This window comes from Eleginops maclovinus, chromosome 4 (genome assembly GCF_036324505.1).
Source record: "Eleginops maclovinus isolate JMC-PN-2008 ecotype Puerto Natales chromosome 4, JC_Emac_rtc_rv5, whole genome shotgun sequence".
NCBI classification, from domain to species: domain Eukaryota; kingdom Metazoa; phylum Chordata; class Actinopteri; order Perciformes; family Eleginopidae; genus Eleginops; species Eleginops maclovinus.
Genome location: NC_086352.1, coordinates 26,748,126 through 26,761,226, shown reverse-complemented (window position 1 = coordinate 26,761,226; position 13,101 = coordinate 26,748,126). Strand labels below are relative to the sequence as shown.

The 13,101-nt window shown below is 39.6% G+C and overlaps 1 protein-coding gene across 1 annotated transcript in view; it reads left to right on the top strand.

Annotated features, from left to right (window-relative positions):
• LOC134863739 (protein kinase C-binding protein NELL1-like) overlaps positions 1-13,101 on the top strand; it is a 210,527-nt gene that overhangs the window by 145,586 nt on the left and 51,840 nt on the right. The window lies entirely within an intron of this gene.

Here is a 13,101-nt window from a genome sequence, read left to right as displayed (position 1 = left end):
CAGTACACAGTGAACTATTTTGACCTAAATTGACCTGAACTGCTGATGTTTTAAAAATGTGAACAAAATGGGATGTTGTGTAATAGCCTACTTTCTGCAACTCTGTGAAATCAGCTTTGAAAATGCCTGAAGAGTCCCATGGGATCATGCATCTCTGCAAAGTTATAATGGTGTTTTCACCCCGGTTTGGGCAAGTGTTGGTTGACAGTTGTGACTGAGAGGGAAACATTGAGCACTGATTGCTAGTTTGTGCGATATTTCTGCATAACATATAAAAAGTCATATGCTGAGTTGAAATAAGGACAATTTAGTTGGATGTGTGTGATGGCTTTGTAGCCTGTTAAGAGGCTCTGGTAGCTAATGAGCTGGAAGGTTTCTTCTTGTCTCTATGAGTATATTTACAGGTTGATGAACTCCAAGCTCTTCTTCAATCCCAGGTTGTTTTGCAAGTTATTTAAGCCACATTATCAGGGATCAAGGGACAGTAACCAGCATCAGTAACTTTTGGATGAATTACAATTAAATGTGTTGCAGACATCGATGTTCCCCTGAAGATCTGTCATCACCACGTTGACATTTCAATCTATCCAGTGCTTTAGTTTATCACCAAATACCCACAAAAACTAATGACAGTTTCTGCAAACTCATCTTTGTTCTTGTATTTATGACTTAAGTTTAACATATGGAGATAGTTAATGAAGAAACTCATGAAGGTTTTTTTTTTTTTTTCCATGTATGGGGTTTGGGGAACCTGAGTTGAGTGTTTAATGTGAATATAATATTGTGTTTGGCAGCTCATTTTAAAGGAAACTCTGCAGTAGAATTAGTTGAGTTACTATGTGAAGCTGCAGATCATGAACTTGTGAGAGGGGATAAAAAAACGTTATTTATCCAGAGGCGAAATTGTTAAAGTCCTGCATATGCCTCTAAAAATATACCCTCTAAAAAACGTTCAGAAAAATATTAGATTAAAAGGGTCATATCTATAACATCACTTAAAGCAAGTTCTGCCTAGTAGCACGTTTCCCCCCATGCAGACACGAGGAGAGATTAGTCCACAAGGGTGCACATTTGGATTCAGTAATTGTTTGTTATAGCATGTAGCTCAAAGCACCACTGTGGCTAAGTAGTATAGCATTACAGAGCTGCTATCCTTTAGTCATGGAACAAAGAGGGAATGAAAGTCTGCTTCATCACATTTTACAGTCACAGTTATGGCCAACTCAAACAAAGTTACTCACAATTGTACATAAATCTTGAGTATTTGATTGGATATTCTTACTTTCCACCTTAGAAAGTCAAACTTATTTGTATGGTTGCCTCATCTCTTTGTCAGTTCTATGCCTAAATGACTGCATGCCATTTTCATGCTGACTCCTAAATCTGTCAAAATAACATAGACTTTCACCAACTGCCTTCCACAGGACTCTACAACTGTGACAGTGCCTCTTTAGTTATAAGAAGTCTAAATATGTAGTCAAATGACTGCAAACGGAGGTTGGGAGAATCAACATGTGGTGGAACAAGAACATGTTATTGCAGCTATTTGGTATTTTAATGTCTTGTCTGCATTAAAGCTATTTTTCAACATTACAGTGACACCTGTTCTGCTTCACATTGTTTTAACTGGGAAGGGGGTTTAAAGCAACATGTTTTCTCAAGAGTGAATAGGCTGTGCTTGGTTGCTGCTCAGTGTTTCTCCGGAGAAGTGTTCTTTAATTAGCTCAGAGTTGGCAGCCTGGCAGGGACAGGGATCCATGGACAATCAATCTATTTTGCAGCTTGTAAACTGTCCTTGCTGCCGACTGGGAGCCCTCGGAGCCTGCTCTACATCTGCTGGGAGAGATAAATCCTCTCTCCCTGCTTCCCTTTCAGCTTCTTCTCAAGGATTTTTGGATCCTTTGCATGAATGTAATACAGGGTTAGCATTTGCCGCGAAGGCAGGCGGCTGCTCATATTTCACAACCCTAACACGATTGCACATTAGCTTCTGTAATTGGTGCGTTGGGCTGGAATCTGTATTGTTATTCTTCATTGTGTCTGGATCGGGGGAAGGTTTCTGGTAATGACATTGTTGTCACTGCATTACGCAGGACCCACAGACACACGGTTCTTGAATCTCGTTCTATAAAGCAATTAGCCAGGAGATGAGCTTTGGTGTGAGCTTTCATCAGTAATCAGAATAGAAGTGCATTCATGTCACTTTGTTCTGCTACATCACCTCGCGGCCAAATGACCTTCTATGGCTGCTCTGAGTTGATATTTGTCGATTATCCCATAACTTACATTCAGTGTCCTTTGCATAGGGATGGGTGGAACAGCAATATATTTCACCTGAGCACCGTACTCAGGTCCATATGTCTTATGCCCAATATTGGTCCAACATCATCTGCTATGTTAAGTGTTCCAAAGTTATTCTACTTCTGGGTAAGGAAAGATTCTTTGGAAGTTACAGCCGGAGAATTACCAAAACGTGCTGAAACACCGTAGTCACACAGCCTAGGTCCAAACCAACTCTTGAGTTCTCTCCCCTGTCCCTGATACTCAAACACTCCTAAAAGTATAATCAACATTACTACACGATGCTGCAAGTCCTGGCCCTGGCAGGGTCAAAGTGTCCTGGTATTATCTCAAAGAAAAGGTTGTTTTCCCTCTGAATAATTGATAATTCCCTATCAAAATGTTAAAGTTTATTTTAGCTTTTGGTCCCTTCAAAAATGTTATAAGCAGTGTAATGTGTGGCTAGTTTTGGTATATCAGTTTAAACAATAATGTGGCCCCTTCATTTGAAAGTTTTTTTAATTTATTATAAAACAACACTGAAAATTAGAAAAAATAACATCTAAAATAAAAGCCCCTCAGATATTCTTTATTGCTTAGCTGCTGGTTGCTCAGCAAAGCAGTTAATTCACAGCTAAAACAACAACATGGCTGAGAATTAATCAGATTACTTTAACTAAATAATACACAAGGCAGGTTATCCTCTAAAAGCACTTGTAAGTCACCTTACTTTTATTCCTATTTTGAGCCACATCCTGCTCGTTGTTTTTCTCCCCCCATGATACGCATCCTACCATTGCCAATATAATAAAAAAAAAGATAGTAATGAAAGGTAATTATTTACTTAAATTGTGTAATAAGTTGTTATAAAATCACCACAAAAAATGAAAAAAAACACTGTGATATAAATTCTAGGTCACACCCCCCACCCCTACCTGTGGTTATAGAAATGTGACAGCTATTGATTTTCCTGACAGATATAATGCTTTATATAGGAGAGGGTAAATAATGGTATCTTAGACAAAGCCTGCAGGCATATACTGCAGTTTCATGTTCCTATTTTAACCCTGTTACACCCACAAACGCAGTGTATTGGGTTTGTCTGCCATAATTCAAGGTCAGCTGTTATGCAAAACCCCCTTTTTCATGTCTTTTATACATAAATATGTGTCTTCTCTGTGTTAACAGATTCGAAAAGTTTCATGAAAAAACATTCTCTCTCTTTAAGTCCTATTCCATTTATATAAGAACCTGTCTGAAAATTAGCTGATCTGATTGTGGCCACATTGTGATGTCACAATGTTGTTTCTGGGCCTGCACATCTTATCCCCTGAATCTCCTCCTAGAGCTTTATTGTTTTCTTTCAAACCAATCACTTCTCAGAGGGGCGTGGCCAGCAGCATCTCATTAGCATTTAAAGCTACAGACCCAGGATCAGCACTTTTGGAACAGGGCTGAAACGGAGAGGAATAAGGCACGCTACAATGCATGATCTGTTTGGTATTTCGAGCCAAACACTTCAGAGACATGTTTCGTATATATCTGAGACCTATAATATATTGCTGAAAAGTGTATAATAGGGGGACCTTTCAAATAAATTGGACTATTGTTTCCTTGTGTTTGTAACCTTGAGATGGATTTGGACACACAGTTTGATTTTATGTTTCTCTGCTTGAGTGTTGGACTGCTTTTTAGGTCATCACATGTTTTAGGTTGTTGTTGTATAGGGTGCTCTGCATTTTAGCTTGATTAGTTTCATGACGGAATGTTCTTTTTGAAACTGACCATGTTGCCTAATACGCTTTTTTATTGAAAGTAAAAATGTCACTGATGCTGATGTTGTTGAGTTCTTCAATTGGGTCTTTGTTGGCGCTATGAACACCACTTTCCCAATCTGTCAGTGTTTCCTGTTTTATTTTAAGCGTTTTTCACCTCTTGTGTTGTCTTTTATACTTCTAATGTTTAAACAGCACATTTATAGTTGAGCAATGAAGTAATCAAGTACCAAGTAACTATCGCTTTTGTATACATATAGTGGCAATAAGTTAAATGTTTCCATTTAATACTACCTAAATATGTAAGTCATGTACAAATACTGAAATCATACTTGCTTCTGTAAACAGTGATTCAAATTGCTACCTTACATTCATTTTTTTATATTGTGCTTTCATCAAAACATCTTTTGTTTGTGCAGTACAGCTCTTCTTTTTTTTGATGTGAACACATAATGCAGGTTTTAACTGTTTTTATGTTTGTGACATTGTGCACATGACGTAGTCGGATCTAATGAAGCTGAACTACAACACGGGGAATGTAGGAGAAATGTGTTCTGAGACAATCCCGACTCCAGTGTTTGTGTTTTTCACTGAGTTTCTTTTTAGTCTTTTAGCTTCAGGCCAGTTGTGTACTGTTTGTGTGTCTCTACGGACAGCAGACAACTCAAGAATTTGTCCACCTACAAACATACCTAACATCGCTGTAGGCAAAATACAGTCTGCAAACCCCCTCTCAATATTACAATCTGAGCAGCTCCTTCCTCAGAGGAAAAAAATGTCACCTATAGCAGCTTTTACACGACACGTCATGTTTCACCTTTTGCATTGGACACTTTCAGCCTCATCTCTCTCTGTCTCTCCTGCCTGGCAGAGCTGCCTGTTCTTTTGTGGGGACAGCTCCCTGTAAACAATAGGAGGCTGCAGTAATTGTGGTTCCACTTGATCTCACCTCTATGGAAGCAGCCAGGCAGCTCTGGGGAAGAAGACATGTGGCAGGATGTGTTAGCTTCCTTACCTCCCCTCCTCAAAATGCTACAGCACTGTCATATCATGTCTATATGCGGCCCAAATCAGTTCACTTTTAGTCCCGGACGACTTCACTTGAAATGTTGTCGAAAAGAAAATATGGTCACCCCATTTAAAGGACATGTAATGTGAAACTAATTTATGAAATTAATTAGTTTTGAGATTTAAAAAAGAAGAAAAAGTTAAAGCTATTGGGCTGAAATCATAGAGAGGGACATTTTCTGATTAGTAGTTTCAAAGCAAAATGCTGATTATTATAATCAGGCAAGTGAAAGTATTATTCTGTTTCAGATTCAAATGTTTGTCAAATGGGATGCATTTATGTGGCGCTTCACCCGGTCTTTCAACCACTCAAAGCACTTTACATACACTACAAGTCATCATTCACCCATTCGCACCTCATTCATACTGGGTAATGTGCCATTTTCCCAAGTAAGCTAACATTTAAACACATTCACATTGGCCATCATGGGAGCAACTCTAGGTTAAGCATCTTGCCCAAGGATATATCAACATGTTGACTGCAAGGGCCGGATCAAACCCACAAGCTTCTGATCGAAAGACGAGCGCATTACCTCGCAGCCTCATTCAATCTTTATTTTTCATCTGCACTTTAGTGATTTTTTTTTTATCAAGTTGTGTTCATAGACAATATGCTCAAGCTGCTGTTCGGATGGCTAAGGAAGTTCCCATTAATTTCATGCATCAGTTGCTACATATATTCTTCAAAATTCTACATTGGGTAAGGCTGCATCCCCCAAAGACGCTTTATATGTCTAATGAAAATGTAATCAAATCCAATTCCAATTATGCATGTAATGAATGTGGAGCTCAGGTGTGACGAGCCTGAAAACCTTGGCAACCCTCACCTTATACATTAACTCTTCAGAGATGGAGGTCACGCCGTGAGGCTGGCTCGGCACCAGCCACTTTAATAAGCCCATCAAACACAGTTTGGGAAAGAGTCAGATAAGTTTTTCTTATTTCTCACTTTCATTTATTTCTAATTGGCTCTGAGAAGGTTGTGTTTATATTTAGCTTTCCCAGAACGACTCAATGCGGGTTCCTTTTTTTCCGACGGCGTACATGCATTCAGAGTGATGTCCATATTCGTGTTACGCTGCTTACGCTCTTATTCTGCAATGCTTTATCTTCCTCTTTCCCTGGTTGAATACGCATGGAGACGTGTGGAATAATAATGCACTCCAGCTATTGGATGGATGTTTACTGACAGAGTGCATAAATGAAACATGCTTTCATTAATTTGAATTGCAGCCTAAGCATCTTTACTGCCTAGAGCTCTATATTTCATTTGGTGGAGAATTAATAGCATTACCTCGCAGTGCTGCTTCACATACTGTACACAGAGAGAATATGAACTGGATGCCATAAAGCAAACCAAGCTGATATCACTAAACATCCAGTCACAGAGGGCTCAACAGCGCCCTCTGTGACTGGATCATGAGCTTCCTGACGGGCAGATCCCAGGCAGTGCGGATGGGGAACATCACATCCTCCACCTTGACCCTCAACACCGGAGCCCCTCAGGGTTGTGTGCTCAGCCCTCTCCTCTACTCCCTGTTCACGCACGACTGCGTGGCCACACACAGCTCCAACACCATCATCAAGTTTGCTGACGACACGACCGTCATCGGCCTGATCACAGACGGCGACGAGACGGCGTACAGAGAGGAGGTCAGAGCCCTGACATCTTGGTGCCAGGACAACAACCTCCATCTCAACGTCAGCAAAACAAAGGAGCTGATAGTGGACTACAGGAAGAGGCAGAGAGAGGCACACACACCCATCACCATCGACGGGAATCCTGTGGAGAGAGTCAGCAGCTTCAGGTTCCTCGGGGTAAACATCAGTGAGGACCTGACATGGACACATCACACCAGGGTCATATCCAAGACGGCTCGACAGCGGCTCTTCTTCCTCCGCAGGCTGCGGAAGTTCAACATGGACTCCAGGATACTCTGCAACTTCTACAGGTGCACCATCGAGAGTATCCTGACTGGCTGCATCACCGCCTGGTATGGCAGTTGCACCGCCCTCAACCGTAAGACTCTACAGAGGGTGGTGAAAACTGCTCAGCACATCACCAGGACGGAGCTGCCATCCATGGAGGACCTCTACACCCAGCGGTGTAGGAAGAAGGCCGGTAGGATATTAAAGGACCCCCATCACCCCAGCAACAATCTGTTCTGTCTGCTGCCGTCTGGCAGACGGTACCGCAGCATCCGGACCAAGACCACCAGACTCAGAGACAGTTTTATACCACAGGCTATAAGACTACTGAACTCCTGAGCTGTGTGAATGTCTACTCACATCTGTTTATAGTACACACATACATATATATATATATTATACACATCTGCCATACATATCTGTTTATAGTACACATATCTATATATTGTACATATCTGCCATATACATCTGCTATACATAATATATGCATCTGTCCATACCTCCTCATTCAACAGTGTAAAGTGTTTAAATACTTTCAATGTATTCCACATATGTATATATTTCACCTCCTCAAATCTTTATTGTTGTTACTGTAAATATTCTTCTCTCTTTTTGCACTATTTTATTTATGTTATTTGCACCATGTATGTTGAGTTGTTGGAGGAGCACGCGACATAAGATTTTCATTGCCAACATATACGCTGTATCTGCTGTGCATATGACAAATAAAGCCTTGAAACCTTGAAACCTAAACAAGGGGCTGCAATTCACGCTGTAAAGAAGCATGCACTTCCCGAGCATCCGCTCAGATTTACCTTTTCAGTTTATTCATTCCACCTCTGTCCTGCCTCATTTTCAAGTGCAATCATGTGTATATTTACCATGCTAATCTCTTTAAATAAGCTCCCATTACCTGAAAATATGTGTGCTTTGATGCGTGGGCATATTGCAAAGCGTCTTGTTGAAAAACTGGTAGTGGCCTATTTACCAAGCTAAAACATAAAGAAGTGAAATGCTGTGTTACAAATGCTTGCATTGTGTAACCAGGTGTAACAGGACTGGGCTGACCAAAGAGGAAAGTGGTAGCGCAGCAATCAAAACAGAGGCGGTGATTGAATAAAAAAAAAAGCTTTATTTTTACTAAACTCAAAAATACCTTCCAAAACCAAGGCCAAAGTAGCTTGGCTGCTAACCAACTTACCAGCTCTCCAAACGTGCTCTCAGAGAGGGTGCTTCCTGCTCCCGCCATGTGCCAACACTAACTGAGCTTCTCTGTCTCCGTTGAGGGAGTGATTAGCACCTGGTGTGTGGGTCATCACACCTGCTCCCAATACTGCTGATTGGGAGAGGGTGGAGCCACCTGTTAGGGATGTAGGTGCCTCCAACTACCCTTCCTCTTAGCCCCTTACACAGGTTATACTTTATGTTCAATTTTTGGCAGTATAGTCACAGCATAAGCTTTGCACTTCCATCCATTTTCATACAAGTCCCCATACTTTAATAAATGTCTTCTAAAACGACCCACAATACAACTTATACACACTGCACTTTTATGGTTGATTTGGGTAAAATTAATGTTTATATTACAATGAATTGTATGTGAAAGCAGTTGCTCATAATATCAAAACAGCCAACTCTACAGTTCCTCTCCCAACATTTGAGCATCGTTCAGTTTATTGGCTTTGTTTTGTTGCTTGCAGCTCTAATGTATTGAGTTCACTGCTCTTATTAGCGGGAATAGACAGACAGCCAGCAGCTCTTTATAGCAGGAAAATATTTTTACAAAACAATGTTTGCTACCTGTTCAAAACCAAACAGCAGTAAGACAAATCTGGAGAACATAGTGTATCATTTAGCTGCTAAAACACCTAAATAATTGTTTTTTTTCCATGCATTGGTTGCATACAAAACAGAGTCAAACAAAAGGAGGAATACAGGACTCAATTTTATCAGGTGAACAGAAACAAGATGCCAAGATGCTTAACTCTTTAGAGCCCATGCAAGGTGCCCTTATTGCCCCATTATGTGAAAATAAAATCTTAATAATAACATATTCTTGTTTTGAGTACACACATGGCTTGCATGCAGGGTTTTGGGAACTGTGTAATATGGAATAGATTGACTGATGGGTCAACACAAAACAGCCACTTGAATTATAGGTGGATTACTGCAGAAAATTCAAAAATGTCCTCTGACTAAATGTATGGAAATCTATGTCCTCTAGGCTAAATGCTATGACGGGCAATCAATACCCCCCCCCCCACGTGACAAGGGACAGGTGTCTGTTGAGCTCACATCACGTCAAGGTGAGCTGCAAGGCCGAGGCAGAAAGTGAGCATGACGACTTTGGTTGGCACAAAAGAAAAAAGAAAAAAAATCGACAGGAAAAATCCTGCTGTGGAATGTTCTTTTTTATGAGCTTGTCACTGGTCATTAAATTTCACATTCCTGAAGTGTTCTGCTTGACATTATTGAACAAGACAATGATGGAAGCTAAAAAGGATGAGGACACATTTTAGAAATGTTTTATGCAAGTAAAAGTGAATCATGAGGTATTGGTTTAGCTCTAGATCCCATATTACACATGTTCTGTTTCTTTTTACTTGTTGGAGACCTAAAAAAAGAGTTGCTGAAAGAAAGAAGAGAAGATATGCAACATAAGAAAAATAAATGACAGCTGACACAAACAACACTGACTTATGTTAACTTTCTCTGTAATAAGATAATGTGAATTGACATTGCAAATCCAGTTAGAGTAATATATCTGTAATGAGAGAAAGTCACCAAAAGACAATTAACAATAGGCATCTAACACAAATGGCATGAATAAAGAATGTGTTAGGGGAAACACTACTACTCCAGTATTTACTGGCTTCAAAAAAGATAGCTGGTTGGGAGAGGGAGCTTTTAAAAGCTGAGGACAGATGCCACAGAAGCACATTCACATTATTAACTCAAAAACACATTAAGCTAAAACTTTTTAGAGCACATACCGTATCTCACAGACCGTATTTCTTGAAAATCATATCAGCGCTTTCAGAAGACCTCCAATATTACATTTCAGGATACTGTCATAGAGTCATAATTTATTCTCCACACTTCACAAAATTTCACACCAGGTCAGAGTGAATGAGTGAAAAACTGTGAATCTATTAGAAGGGGAACATAATTTAATCAAATCTGCCCTTTCAAAAATATCTACATTTTTGAGGTTACTTTACTGAACAAAAGTCATCATTTACTTGTTTTATCCTCTACACTTTCACACAATCAGAGTAAATATGTGAATAACTGTAAATCAGTCAGAAGAACATAACACAAAAATAGCTTGGTCTATATTTAAAGGTAATATACCACACAATAAGTCATTATGTCTTCCAAAATGATTCATATGAGCATTTTCCAATCCGTCAATATGCAGCAAGACAGTTTTGTCAATTCCTGCCAAAACCATGACAAAGGACTGTTGATTCTTTGACTTCATGCAACACAATCTGATTAGTTAAGGATAAACAAAGATCAATAGCATTGCTTGAACAAAAACAGGGATGAAAAACCGCACTATTCACACTAATTAACTCAACAGTCATTGACACATTGACAAACATTCGCCAAGGAGCTGAAGTTGCTTAAAATTGGACTTAAATACCAAACTTGAGTCAACCATATAATCACCACCGCTTCCTCACATTCATTGAGAACATAAAGTGTATTGAAGAGATGCTGTTCAATACACTTTGAAATGTTTCAACTTTGGTGGAAAATTACCTTTATCCCAAGACTTTATGGTACACCTACACTAGCAAAAAGCAAAAGGAGAGAAACTGGAGAATAAAATAAAGAGTAAGAATTCCTTCTAGTTTTGCAGTAATTTTAATGCAAATAATGTAAATAAACCAAGACAAATATGTTTTTTTTTACTACTCACTAAACGACTAATCCTACAGAGAACACTAAATGACTGAACAAAGGAAGGATTTGGGACACAGCTCTAGTTCTGACCTGCCTTCAATGGTGGCGAACCAATTAGGTTTTCCCAGTATTCCTGTGAAATTGGAAAAATCGGTCATCCCTCTGACCCTCTTCCCACCAGTGTGTTCACTGTGCAGAGTGTAATGGCCGCTGTCCTGGTGACCAGTCATTACACAACATTACACCCAGCACTTTCGGGGGTGTCACCTCAACATGCCTGGCCCTGACACCGCATCACTCCATATCATCACTAATTACATCAAAGCTGACAGAGATGGACAGCTTGTTCCGGCATGGCTGTTGTTATCTCCACTGAGCATATCTAATAACTTAACAGTGACTCGTCAATCATGCCTTGGGTTAAGTTGTTGTATTGTAAGGAAACAAATCCCTCTCTGAATACTCTAACCTGTAGATTTGATCAATCTCTGACAACTTTTGTGGTCCATTTATTATTCTGTGAAAGCTGAAATGTATTTTTCTGTCCACCCACCAAACGACAGCCATGACAACTGATTGTTAATGTAGAGGTGGTTATGACAGATTTATAAAATACATATATTAGATGTATTAAGCACTATTTTTGCCTAACAGCTCTTCCCGAAATCCAAATAATTCTAGACTTAGATGGGGCAGCACACCAGTGTCTCTTAAATGAGAAAAAAGATCCTTGAGATCGAATAAAGAAATAACAATACATTATAAGAAAGTAAATCTCTTGTGTGTAACACCTAGAACAAATTATAATTCTAACTGCAATACTGTGCAATGTGCTGTGCCATCGTGTGTATTGTAAAATGTCTATAGCCTTGAATTAAGTGAAAGAAAACATTTGAAATGCTGCATTTACAGTTAAGTGTTTTTCAGTTACAATGTTGTTGTTTAGTAAATCAGCAGCAGTCAGCATTTTCCCTTCCAATGGCATGGCAAACAGTGTGTGACAGTCTTTGATTGTTGGTTTCCCTGAGCAGTTGGCACCTGGAAAGGCAGCCTCTGACTCTTTATGAATGTGTGAGAATGGGTGAGTGCCGTAGATGTAAAAGCATGTTGAGGAGTCATAAAGACTGGATAAAGCGCTATTTAAAATGTACCATTTAGAACACTAAGGTTCAGTATACTAAAATAAGCGTTTTTTTCCTACCATAAATATTTGTAAGCAGGAACTTGGATGAAAAAAAACATTTCAAAGGGGGATGCTTATTGAAAAATAGTTCAAGAAAAACTTAAATGGGCACAACAGCCCTGCAGCAACTACAACATGCTGAAATACCTACATTGTACACTACTTCCTACTTCCTTCAGTAGCAGAACACGGAATAGTGGAGCTCTCAAACACATATAAATGTGCTTTACATATTGATTAGTTTCAGATTTACCTACCGTCTTGTTTTGAGTTATTTTAAAGGTCCCCTATTATGCAAAATGCACTTGTTGATGTCCTTTATACATAAATATGTGTCCCCGGTGTGTAAGGAGACTCACAATGTATCAGAAAATACAACCCTCTCTCTTTTCCTCCTTACCCACATCTCTAAAAATGGGGTACAAACAAGCTCATCCAGATGCACTGCCGATATGACATCATAACCGAAATGTATTCTGACTTTACATTGAACTCCTGGCAACGTCCCGCCCACGTGACACGTCCCAACCTATCGTCCGCAATATACAATCGCGAGCTGAATCCCCTCCGCAGCACCTCTGTGTGCCTGTGTATTCAGCAGGATGTCTGCAGGAGGGACTTAGACTTGTTATTTATATAATACATATAACAGAAATAATGCTTGATGTGGTTTGGAACATATCATGGGGTTTAATCACGGCAGCGTTTAGCTGAGTTTCTCCTTTAGACACTTCTCTCTTCAGACAGAGAGATCATAACGCTCCAAAGGGGCGTGGCCAGCTTCAGCTCAGCTCAGATTTAAAGCGACAGTCACAGAATCAGCACTTTCGAAAACGGGGCTGAGGAATAGTGTACAGGCTAAAATCAATGATTCCGTTTGGTATTTTGAGCAAAACACGTCAGAGACATGTTTTTTTTTATATATATTTGAGACCTATAATATATGCCATAAAA